General features: G+C 32.0%; 1 long non-coding RNA gene across 1 annotated transcript; it reads left to right on the top strand.

Annotated features, from left to right (window-relative positions):
- Window positions 1-8,267: 8,267 nt before the first annotated feature.
- LOC138337115 (uncharacterized) lies at window positions 8,268-10,318 on the top strand. Its single transcript, XR_011210530.1, has 2 exons — window positions 8,268-8,348; window positions 10,099-10,318. It is a non-coding gene; the product is annotated as an uncharacterized lncRNA (long non-coding RNA).
- Window positions 10,319-13,981: the final 3,663 nt, after the last annotated feature.

Genomic DNA, 13,981 nt, shown 5'->3' with positions numbered 1-13,981 from the left:
CCTTAGCATATCATGAACATAAGATTATAGAAAATTACGGAAAGTTTAAAAACTTTATCCATACAAGCGAAGTTTTTCATAAAATACAAGCGAAAGTCTTTTACTAAACTTTTGTCTCAACCCAATTAATACAACTTTAGAATTAAACTCTTGATACATAGCCCATACAATAGTCTCAATATGAAAATAAAAGACATAAAGGAAATAGTGGATTTGTCCTCGAAGCTATGAGGACTCACCAAATCTTCAACTCCTTTGCTCCATAGAAACCTAGCTTCAAAATTGGAACTCAAATCTCGAACCCTATAGTTGAAAAAAATGTAGGCATAATATGAATTACTACAAAATATAGTAAATTTGTTAGCTACCATGATAGAATAAGAGCATAAGACAAGGGCTAGTTAATATAAGACATAATCCATATTCATATGAAATACTTTATGAAACATCGACTATAAGCATAAGGGACGGTATCATAATTATTTGTGAAGTATCCAACATAAACATCATATAAGCCTTACTCAAATCTTAGTCATTCATATCATAAAATGACTATTCTCAAGTTACCTCAAAGCATACTTGTGCGATGTATGAATAGCATCCTATAATACCATCCAAGCTAAGTATCCCTTTTTGGTCATATTAATCATAGTGTGCATGCATAGTCAAGTCTAAGTCTTTCAGGTCCTAAGAGTATTATGCCCCTAATTAACCTCAAATCATACTTGTGCTATTCATGCATAACATCCCATAATACCATTCACGCTAAGCATAACCTTGAATTCACCATATGCATACTTACTATTCATTTGGTCTCATTCTGAGCTTACTTCATATAGACAAGGGAACTATCACCTTTAGTCAATCATATCATGGAAGACAACTATATCAAAAAACAACCTAAACATACATCATACAAAAGCACACTTCATAAGTAAATTCAAGCCGCACTTGTGTAATGTATGAATAGAATCTCATACTATTATCCACACTGAGTACCACTTTAGGCTATCATACATACTCACTAGTTGGGGACTAGTCCCTCATTACTATTTGCTTCTATTCATTTAAGGTACTTCTCTTCTTAGTACAAGGTAATACATCACACATGAATGATCACAAGTTATCAATTCAAGGCTACCAAGGAATAGCACCCTACTATGCTAGACCAAGCTAAACATTTAGCTAACATGACTTCATTATGCTAAGTCAAGCTACGATGTATGGCATAATATAAAGTCCAAGCTATTCAAGAAAAGATACAAGTGTTCCATCCTAGATACCATGCAAAACATCTAATACTAATGCAAGCTAACCTTAGGAAAGTAGGGTTTCTCAATTCTAAGCTACCATGAAATGGTCTTGGCATAACCAAGTCAAGTTATCATGAAGGAATTCTACGATTCTAGTTTAAGCTACCGTTAAGAGAGTATATGTCTTCAATCCTAGGCTACCATGACTATCCCTTATTCAAGCTACCATGAAGGCATATGACAGTGCTAATTCAAGATACTCTTATGGGAGTATATGTCCTCAATCTCTAAGCTACCATGAGATGGTCTTGTATTACCAAGTCAAGCTGACACAACTTCAAGCTATTCTAGTTTGACATGTTTTGATTCATTTTAGGTGATTAGATTTTCAACCTAGAACCATTCTATGTAAAATAACCTTGCACCTCCTAGATTGTTTATGATAAACTGTGTAAGTTAGAACTTGCTTTAAAAAATACACAATAAGATCATATCATAATGGCTTTACCCTCAAATCCCTAACATTCATAACTACAAGCCTTACACTCAAAGCTTTACCTCTTACAATCATCATTCATACCTAGATTTCAAGGCATTTTAATCGCATTCTTCATTAGTAGGTGATTCTAGTCATAATTCATCATAAAGGTTCAATTTCAACTTTACTAACCATGATTTATCATAGATACTAAAATCTAGTTCAGTTCATGTCTATATGTTCCTAATATTGAACAACTACTTCACCTATGAATCCTCAATTTCATCTCTCATCGCATAAATCCACGTAATTTCAATTCTTCCAATTAGAGTAGGGTTAACAATGAAATTCCCATACATTCATCATAATATCACAATTCAATGCTAAATAAATCATAATTAGGTACTATTCACTCAATTGGAATCATATCCAACACTACCCACAACATAGAAAGAAATACTAGCTAAAATTGGGCTTTATCTTCACAATTGGGGGAAATCTAAGGGGCTCTATGGGTGGAAGAACTCAAAAATGAATAAGATAACATACCTTGATTCAAATCCCTTACACAAGCTTGCACAAGTCTTGAGTTTTCTAGATAAAAGATATTTTAGATGAAGAACTTTGGGATCTTTTGGGGTTTTGGAATTAATGGCTTAATTGGGGTGGTTGATAACTTAAAATACTTTATACAGGTGTATAAAGTCCATATAAAACGACCCCTACTTAAAAACAATAAAAAACTGAATTTCCTAATTTCACCCTCCTTAATCAACAATGGTGAAAGGCACCACAGGGCTCACGAGCCGTATGTCCTACCCGTGGTCCCTTGGGCAGTGTCATGGAAAAACTGTCTTGGCATACCTCATCCTAAGTCATCTTCATGAGCCTCCCAACGAACTGTGGTCAAGACCACTGGTCGTGAAGTGGCTCGTGTAGGTGTGCCACTTTTAGGCAGCCCTTATGGAGCTACTGCCTTGTCTTCGCGAACCATACCACAAGCCATGGTCCACACCACTGATCGTGGTGGTGGTCGTGGACTTGAGGCAATGTGCTCCAAGCTTGGGGTAGCCTTGGCCTTTGGCTTGGGTCTTGCCCTTTTGCCTTGGCCTTTGGCTTGGGTCTTGCCGCCTTGGCACTTGCCTTTTAGCCTTGACTCTTGTATCCCTCAACTGAACCCTCGATGGTCTACTAACCTATAAAAGTCATTTTACTATTCTAACCCTTGCTTCAAACTCTAGAACCCTGACTGGTGGCTCTAGTTTAGTCTACTAGTTTTCGGGATATTACATGTTATAATTCAGTTGTCTATTTTGAACCTTTCAACTACGCGATTTTCAATTGATTTCACATGGACTCGTGCTTTACATTTGATTTTGACTATATATTTATGGATAAAGCTAATGAAGTTATGAATTAATATGAAACCTTAATCATATTTTATGGGAAAGTTGTATTATGAACTAATGATGCTTTAGAGAAAAGTATCAATTATTTTTTAAAGATTCTCTCACATGAATGAAATTACGTTTTAGATGCTTAGAAGTGTAAGTGGCGAATGAAATATTTATGAAATCGTGATTTAAAAAGGAGCTACTCTATGATGACTTATAATTGGATTGACAGTTTAATTGTGCCCTTCCAATTATTCTAATATCGATGTGTTAATTATTTTTCTTTAGAACTTACTTAGAACTCAGAGGACTTTGAGATGGAACCTCTATTGTTAGTGGAGAATGGGTCTCTAAAAGCAATCTTCTTATGTCGAACTATGTGCCCATGTAGGGTTATCTTAAATGACATATATATGGGTCTCAATAGAAATTATAAATGAAAGTTGCAGAGTCTACCTTTTGCAAATAGAATTTCCTTTTAGTGTAAAGGTTACATTATTGAACTCCATGTTATAACTCACATTGTCTTATTTTTTATTAATGGTTAATATCCCAGAAATGAATTATGTTTTCTTCAATGGGTTTTATGAAAGTTTCCCTTGTGTCCATTGACCTTGTTTATGATTCATGAATTTCTTAAAGACTTTCTACTATAATGTAACTTTATCATGCATATCACACTTTAAAATCATCATATGATCATGTCCAAGTTTTATACATTTCCTCATACTTAATACATTTAATGTAATAATGCATACTTGTGTCTATATTATCTTATAACATAGGATCTGACGTTCCTCCTCCTGCTCGTGGCTAGCTTGAATTATATTGGATTAGTGAGTCTTCATTGCTCGTGGCTAGCTTGAATTATATTGGATTGGTGAGTCTTCATGCTCTGAGTACAAAATATTGATGTTTTAGTTCTTTTTATTGTAATTTTATTTTAGATGTGGTGTATAGGTTATGCCTCAACCGCTCTTATGACGATGGAAAGGCCATGTCAGACACAGTTTAGTATTCCACACTTAAATTTGGATTTTTATATGACATGAAACTTTTATTGATTATATTTATTAGATTGTATTTCTTTTATGTAGTGATTATGTAAAGTGAGTTGTTTAGTCTCTCTCAGGATCTTACTCACCATGGCAAACTTAGCGAGTACTTTCAGTCATGACAAACTCAGTATTTAGAACATAAAGTTTTAGGAATATTCTAGGATATCTGACTATCTACCTCGAGTAGACTCTTGTTTATGAGTGTGAAGCGTGTCACATTTATGCATGAAGACTACAAGGAATTTAGAAAACCCCACTTCTTTCACTACTCTGAATTCATGTCATTGAGTTCATACCTATAAGGCTGGTTTTTCCAACTTTTTCCGATGCTTTTCAGGATATGCCTCCTTAAAGACCTAATGAATGAAGGAATATGGAGTCTGAGGTTTATAAGTGTTGGTCAATCCTTTGAAAAAAACAAGTAACTCATGTTGAATCTTGGTCCTTTACAAGTGTGGGCTCAAGATATGAATACTCAATCTAATAGAGAAGTCATTGCTCTCATAAACCCAAATGTGGATATGGAAGTGACAAGGGTGAGGAGCTTCACTAGGATGAATCCCTTTATGTTTAATGGGTCAAAAGTTAATGAATATCCTTAAGAGTTCATTAATGATATCTATAAGATAGTGGAGATTATAAAAGAATTTTCCGCTTATCAAATTAAGGGTCCTTCTCAAGTTTTGTTCAACCAATGGAAGAGAGAGGGATATTGATGTGGTTCCTCTTGATTGGAAAACATTCAAGGGATTTTCTTGATCATTTCTTTCCTCTTGAGATGACAGAAACAAAGGTGCTTAGGTTCATTAACCTCCATCAAGGAAATATGAGTGTGAAGGAGTATGTTTTGAAAGTGTGAAGGAGTATGCCTTGAAGTTTACTCAACTGTCTAACTAATATTCTGACTATGCTTGCCGACTCTAGGGCAAAAATGAGTAAGTTTATATCGGATGTGTCTGAAATGATAGTCAAGGAGTACTACATCACCATCTTGATCAAGGATATGGATATCTCTTATTTCATGGTACATTCCCAACAAATTGAAGAGGAAAAGCTAAAGGAGAACTATGGGGAGTCAAAGAGGGAAAGGGCCGATGATGGTGACTTTTATCATTCCAAGTCCGGTGGACAAGGTCATTCTCAATTTCAGAAAAAGTTCTCCACTCAAAGTTCTTCAATTGTTATAGATCTTAAGTTCACCAAAGATAGGTGTCTAACCCTGAACCTCAAGTAAGTAGTAGAAATGGATCTTTAAGTTCCGCTTGCAAACGAAAATGGAAACAGTCATTCGGTAAAATGCTTAGCTGGTATCGATGCTTCCTTTAGCTGTGGGAAAATGGTCAAAAGATGATACATGTGTGTTGCTTGCTTCTAAGGAAAGTGATGGCACAAAATCGTAGCCTAGTATTTCTGGTTTGGGTGATCCTCTTCAGAATAGGTTCTAAACATGTAGGCAAGTAATCTTTGACCGAACATAAGATTTTATACTTTTTTTATTCCTTAAATATTTATTTTATGTTTAAGTTAGATATTTTAATTTTTTCTTATTTTTATAAAGTTATTTTTATAGGTTCAGAAACAACAAAATAAGAATCATTTTTTAGGCAAGTTTTACTTAAATTGTTTTAAAAAAATGAAAAGCTACAAAAATCTATCTTCTTATAATTTAAATGTAATAAATAGACTAGTTTTTCTTAATTATATTTTTAATTAGCCATTTAGATTTTAATTGGTTCTAGATAATAAATATTTATTATTTTATAAGAATATTATCCATTATCATCACATCAATACACTCTTACACACACACACATTATATATATATATATATATATATATATATATATATATATATATATACAAACAAAAAAGGGAAAAAGAAAAAAATTCAGCAAAACAAATAAAAGCATACACACAAAAAAAAAAAGAGGAGAAGAATCAGAAAACAAAAAAAGAAAAATGCAGCAAACATATATAGTTAATGTCTCGTAGAACCCAACAAAAAAAATACAAAATTTGTGGGTGTTCTAATCGAGGTTCAGTCAAGATTTTTACAATATTCAATTTTAACTTATCTTTTTTAATTTATCTATGGAATGTGATTGTGATTTTATGAATTTCTTTTACATATATAGTTTTGTTTCATTCATAATTCAATTGAAATAAAATGTGAAATTAAATATATTTGGTGTTATTTATTGTTGTACAATTTTGATGCTTTGAATAAGTTTCTAGTTAATGTCACGTAGAATATCATTGAATATAACAAATAATTAAGAATTTAGCGTATTACATTGAGTTTTAAAAAATGTTAGTTGTGATCTCTTAAAATGAAAGGGTCATAACATTTTTTCTTGTCTTAATTTAAATAATAATGATAAAGTAGATATAGCTAGGCTAATAAATAAATAAAGCAAATTATTTTTGTTTTATGTAATGACAAAAAATAAGATTTATATTAACAAATTGTTATTATTTTGTTGAAGTAAAAAGTGTACGCTTCATTTTGACATTAACTTTAAGAGTAATAAAAATATAAAATATTAACATATAAAATAAAAAATATAGAAATAGTGCAGAATTATATATTGTGTCCTCAACATTTAGATTTATTTTACATTATTTAGTTTTATGTATGAAGGAAAAAAAATTTAATGACTAGATGAGTTTTAGACATATTAATAAATATCTATTTCTATTAAGAATGTGGTTACGCATCTTTTTTGAGACATCAAAAATTTAAAAATGCGGGACACACCTTGTTTAAAATATAAATACACTTTTATTAATTTAAAGTAACAATTATAGACAACTAGTCTCTACGAACGTGCATCGCACGTTTATCCTAAAATACTTAAAACAATTCTTCTATGAAAAATGATTAAATTTGAATGACATATATATATTACTATAGACTTCTTATGTGCTACCAAAAAAATCAAATACAATAGAAAACATAAATAACAAGCCCATAAGTTGAGATTAAAAATTCTTGCAAATTCGATAGTACTTTTCTGACATATATATAGTACTCTAATTTAAAGATAAATATATATTGTAATGAAAAATTATTTATCTTGTGAAAGTAACGATTATGCATTAGCAATAAAAACTAAATTGATTCATATATTGAATCGCATCATGACCAATCCAAATGTGGTTAAAAGTCATAGAACCTTATATTGATTCAAATATATGAAAATTAAGAAAGTAAGCAAAAAAAAGAAAAAACAAGGTGGGGTGGGTGTAAGGGATGGGGTTGATAAGTACATGAAGCTGAAGATGGTGGAGAAAAAAGACTCAAGAAATTGTGAATATTTTAACCAAATGAAATAGCAAAAAGACTTATTTATAACGTGATTATAAGAGTAGTTGAAAAGACAAAATTTATTATGAGATGTTAGGAGAAATAGAAGAGATTCACATTATTATAAGATGTTTGGAGTAGTTGAAAAGACCTAAATTATTATGAGATTGTCTTTTTTTTCATTTTTTTGAAACAGAGATTTAATTTCTGAACTTAATGCATTATACCTACATCCAAAGAGAATGACAAAAGCCTAAAGCATTGTCATATTAAAAGTAAACGACTATTAGTCAAATTAAACTGGACTATACTTAATTTAATTTACTCAAATTCAGCATTTTTGGATTTTAAAGGAATATTTAAAATTGATTATATATATATATATATATATTAAGAATGTTTCAAAATAAAAACAACAAAGAAACCTAAACATTAAACAAAACAAATAAAAAGAGTTGAACATAAGAGAGCATAGAATACATCTTTTCCAACTATTTTGAGTGTGTACAATCTTCTGTCAAATGCCACTCTTTAAACACAGAATCTAAGAATACAAGAGTTGTAATGACCCATAAGTTCATATTAAGAATTAGCCCTTGCTTTCACAAAATACCCCTTTAAATAAATTTAAACAGAAATTTTTATTAATATATTTTAGTTAAAATTTTATAATTAATGAGATAATTTTTAAGTAATTAATTTAGTTTGGGCTTAATGGGTCAAACCCATGATTTAGTTAATATGTAAAACACTAAATTAAATTAAAGAGAGGTTATTATTATTTTACCCTAACACTAATTAGTTGCGGCTGAAACTATTATGGGAGACACCTCAACTTTGATGCCGACAGAATTCCAGGTAAAAAGACTTAATTCAAATTTGATATTGCATTAAATTTACATATACTAATTAATTGAGGGAGGAGAGAATTCATATCATTATTTTATTGTTAAATAGAGATTTGAAATTGAGAAAAAAAATGGGTTTCTGTGCAACATGGGATTATTCAATTGGGTATGTTGAATTGCTAAGTAACTAATTCTTGTAATAATAATAAAATAATGTAGAGATAGGAGTTTATTATTATTTGTTTGATTTGAGGGTAATGAGGTTATCCTGGGTGCACAATTGTGAACGAATACATGTTTGTCGTTTTTCCTTTTTATGCTAGTGTTGATGGTATTAAAATGTTGGAGGCAATTCCATGGTAGATGATCGAGTAATTATTCTTAGGATTATACGATAACGATTTGGAAGAGCAATGATGGGTGATATTGAATTCATTACAAAGAATTTCACTAGTGTATAATATTCTATAGTTGCGGGTATTACACATTATAACTGGTATACATTTATTTTTCGTGGTTGAACTTCTAGTACAATACCATATCACGATTCAAGTTTTATATGTTGAGATAAGTAATTAAATATAAAGGGCATTGTATTATACAAGTATCATTAGATTTATGGAATTGGAGAATGAAAACTTAACCCTAGACTTGAAATTTGGAAATAGGAGGGTGACATTATAATTGACATCAAAATTTTGGAACTTGATTTTAGGTTTGTGTAAGTTTTTGGGCCTAGGCTAGATCTTTAGTAATATGGTTGTTGATAGTTTTAAAATTTTATTGTGATTAATTATTTGAATAGATGGCATTGATTGGAAGCCTAATGAAAGGGAAAGACTCAGGTTCCAAAGTGATTGTTCGACGGATTTCTAAACTCTTGTTAAGTCTATGAAATGCGTGTATGTCCTTGTGGTATATGTTTGGAGTAACGGGATTGGTGATGGGTTGACTTGTCCACATTGATTAATTCTAATGATGAAAAGAATGGGGATAACAAAAGGCAATGTGATTAATTGTTTATGTGTGTTGTGTTGAGAAAGGGTTGAAGGCTTGTTAAATCATTGTTGATGTAACCTCATGTTTGTGTGGTTGTGAACTGTGCGATATTATGAAAAATAGTCATCTCCTCATTATATGTGTGAACTTGTCATCTGCAATATTCTGAGGCATTGGTTGTGGCAAGTGTAATGTGCATTGAGAAATAATGGGTACTTAAGAGGATGTACCATTTCGAGGGACATATCGCGCGCCGCGATGGATACTATATTTCGAGGGACGTATCACGCGCCGCGATGGTTACTATTGTCGAGGGTCGTGTCATGCGCCGCGACAGATGCATGGACAGATATGTCCCCCATGGGTCCCGGACTTAGAGACAGCGGGTGTGTATCACTAGGTCAGACATGCATCATTATACTTGACATTGCATTACACATACTTATCATTGGTGAACTTGATATTGTGTTTTGCTGGAATTTGTGATTGATAATACTGAGCTTGTTATTGAGGATATGTAATTTGATAAAGTGTGATTGTGGAGGATATTTATGTAATTTGTATAAGTGTTGTTGTAGAGTACGTGCTATGTGAATATGAACTGTTAGGTTAGACTGAATTTTATGCAGGTTGTAGTTGTGGAGGTTCAGTTGGGGAGGTAGGGGTACCCGTATTTCATCCCCTTAGCTTGTGTTTAGCCGTTTACTTGCTGAGTACCGTGTGGTTTGGTACTCACCCCTTGCTTCTACAAATTTTTGTAGGTTATGAGCCTGGATTTTTGTTGTACTTGTCATTCTCTTCTTTTCCGAGGCTTCTTGGAGATTTGTCAGGTAGCTGTTTCCATCGCAGCAGACTTTCTTCTCCTTAATTATGATCTTGTTCTATTCTAGAAACAAGTTCATTAGAGACTTAAGTTTTTCTTTTGAATCAATTGTAATACTTTAGAGGCTTGTACACGTGACTACCAGGTTTTGTGGGTTTTATTAAGTTACTTATATTTTATTTCCGCACTTTATTGTAATGGTTGAGTTTTAGGCTGACTTGTCTTGGTGGGATAAGATGAGTGTCATCACGCCCATTTTTGGGTCATGACAAAATGGTATTAGAGCCCCAGGTTCATAGGTCTCACGTGTGTACAAGTCGAGTCTAAATAGAGTCTCGATGATCGGTATGGAGACGTCTGTACCTATCTTCGAGAGGCTGTAGTGACTTTTAGGAAATATCTTCACTTCTTGGATCTCTATTGTGCGTACTTGGTCCCATTTTGATTCTTATCGCTTCACTCCATTCGCTCTCATTTATGTGATGACTCGTGCGTAGTTCCTTTTGTGAATCATTGGCATGTCGTGTATTGGTTTGATGTTAGATCTGGTATTAAGGTGGCAATGATATACTTATGAAACGAATGTGTGATCATATTTGAAAAAGTTGAGTAAGGTTAGTTATCGTTGTAAAATAATAATAATAAGTATAGTACTTATCTGGTATATATGATATTTAGAGTGGTTAACAATTGGACATATGGATGATAAGCTTATAAGTAAAGGAAGTCTCAAAAAGTATACTTGTGTGAAGGTAATTGAGAATTTTAGTAAGAAAGTGCATATAAATTAAGTTAGTACCTTGGATGGTTGGCATAGCTAGGTTTGGATTGTCATGTTAATGGTGAGGCTAAATTCGTAGTGAGGGAAATGACAAACTAAACATGATGATATAAGATTCTATGATGCATTATGATTGAAATGCAACTATATGATACGGGTGTTGGTTAAAACAATTTTTTATGGTAATGATGAATTTTTAGTATCTAAGGTTATGGTTGTTTCTATTCCATAAGTAGTGTGATTTTATGGTAATTTTTATAAGGAGTGGGGATGTCATCGAATAAAATTGAAAGGAGCTAGAGCCATAACAGAAAGAATTAGTGGTATATAGTTTAACTTTCAGAGCGAGGATAAAACTAGGCTATTTTACTTTGTTTGCAAGGGTTAAGGATGTATCTTCAGAGGAATTTGGAGAATTGGGTTCAGATACAAATGATTTTACCTGTTTCTTCCAGATTACGATATAATATAGTATCACAAGATCAATAGATTGATTAAAAAAATAAACTATTACTTGAGAAAGGAGTGTACGGACGTTCAACTCGAGTATGATGATTAGTTCTTTTGTGGTTTTGAGGTTGTAAGGAGTATGATAAGATTTTTAGAAAAAGATATGGTAGGGTCAATAAAGAGTCGATCAATGACAAGCTAAAATACGTTAAGTAAAATTTTTTTTGTATGAGCTAATGTTGTAAGATAATGGGATTGTGTTACATGGTTGGGATCAAAACTTCAAGTTTACATGGTGAGTTCAAATTTGTGATAGTGTATCTTGTCAAGGTATGAATTGGTAAGGTAAGGAATGATCGATCACATTGAGTATGAAACATTTAGAAGGACTTAAAATTTGAGTAGTACATTTGGTTACTTTTGATTGTTATACCTAAGGTTTCCCATATTGTTGGCCAAAAAAATAAAATAAAATAAATATAAGACTGGTAAGTGAGTTAGCAAAAAGGAGAAAAAATTATGGTGTATTGAAGAGTTAAAGTTAATTGAAATTTCCTCGTGGAAAGATTTTAAGAAAGGATAAGGAACAATAAGACCTCTCGTACAAACATTGGATTCAGAGGTGATGGTTGTAGTGATTTCGCCTTTGTGTTTAGATATGACTATGAGATATGAACTAGTTCGGCACCTACTTACTATGGGTTTATTACTAACTTTTCTAAATATTAAGTTTTGATTGGGTTAGAATAAATGACGTATGGAAGATTATACATGGTTACGTCGAGCTAGATTGTTCACAATGTGATTAAGTAACAAATAGATGTTAAATAGTGTAGACCTACAGTTTTACATGGTTGATGAGGATTGGAGGGAATTAAAAGTATTTTGTTGACGAGACTAAATAGATTGTTATAATGTGTTACATAGGCATTTTTGGTGAGTAGAGGTTATGAGATTATAGTATACATAAATATTGGAGTGATCAAGAATTTCTCTAAATTTTTACATAACGTATATGATGGTTCTAATGGTAATTGAACTTGATTGAAAAAAAATAAAATAAAATCGTACAATTGATATTTGACGTGATTCAATAGTTTGAGCTCGATGGGAAGTATACTCAATGACGCGAGAGTGTCACGTACGGTTCCTTTGAGAAGGGTTTGTGTAAGACACTCATCTGTCATGAAATGACTACATAAAAAGAGGAGTCATAGTTTGAAATTTTTGAGACGACAATGTGTTTTCTAAGAAGACTTTTGATATTCATAGCGGTTTGAGAGTGAAGAAACGAACAATATGGTTAGATTTTTTTGTTAGTATTAAGAATGGTCTCTTTTTGTTACAGTACTATGATAATATGTAGATTTTGATAAATTGAGTATGTGTTAAATTGTAATGGAGATCAGACTGGTTGAGTTTGGGTGGGTAAAAAAATAATAATTGAGGGATGGAGTCAGATGAATGAAATTGAATTCATATGGGACTAATGGAAGGAGTTTCTTGTGTTATTCGACCTTGCTTCGATATATTCTTATGTGACCAACTACTTCTTTCTGAACATGATTTAGAGTATGATTTACTTTCTACGTTTGTGTGTGTTTTCACTTCTATGATGAGTTTCTAGTGGTGGATCGGGTATACCGATCCCATGATTTTTCTCTCGGTAGGATGTCATCCTTGATTAGATTTGCTCATTTATGTAAAGGAAGATTTGATGTTGTTTGAGATAGTTGAAGGATACTAGTGATTCTACATGCACAACCTTGCTTATGAGAACATATAGAAGAGCTTCCGTGGATTGTTACAGTTATCCGATAGTATTGTTAAACGTTTTGCCACCTAGAGTGTACAACTTGTTGGGTGTTTACCTGATCTTGTTATTCTTTGAATTAGATAAGTTTGATTCTCCTTTGATAAGTACCCAATGTATAACGATAATATTTTTATAACCTAAGAACGTGAAAAAAAGTTGTATTGTGAAAAGAGAATGGTGATAAGATATGTGATGGTTTATGAATTATGAAGTGTGATGGTTGGTTCTTGTTCATTTATTGTTGTAACTAGTGTTGGTTTAAATATTTTATCATGATTATATGAGAAAAGATTTGCCATGATGGTTGTGTTATGGTCCATTGTGTTTCAGTTTAGATTGAGTTCATGGGTAAGCCTATGGTTTCATAATCCATATTGATTTATAAATCTTCCAATTTGATTTGGAATTTCAGTTCTTAGTAGTTGATCTTGATGAAATGGTTTTATAGACAAGCTCGCTAGTAAAGTTGAACATCGACTAATAGGTCATGACTTAGTTATTTTTTTATTCTTCTTCATTATGTTCGAGGACGAACATGATTTTTAGTGGTGGATAATGTAATGACCCGTAAGTTCATATTAAGAATTAGCCCTTGCTTTCACAAAATACCCCTTTAAATAAATTTAAACAGAAATTTTTATTAATATATTTTAGTTAAAATTTTATAATTAATGAGATAATTTTTAAGTAATTAATTTAGTTTGGGCTTAATGGGTCAAACCCATGATTTAGTTAATATGTAAAACACTAAATTAAATTAAAGAGAGGTTATTA

The sequence above is a fragment of the Solanum lycopersicum genome, chromosome 7, assembly GCF_036512215.1.
Source record: "Solanum lycopersicum chromosome 7, SLM_r2.1".
NCBI classification, from domain to species: Eukaryota; Viridiplantae; Streptophyta; class Magnoliopsida; order Solanales; family Solanaceae; genus Solanum; species Solanum lycopersicum.
The sequence above is the reverse complement of the archived record's forward strand: the minus strand, read 5'-3'. Positions and strand labels throughout refer to the sequence as shown.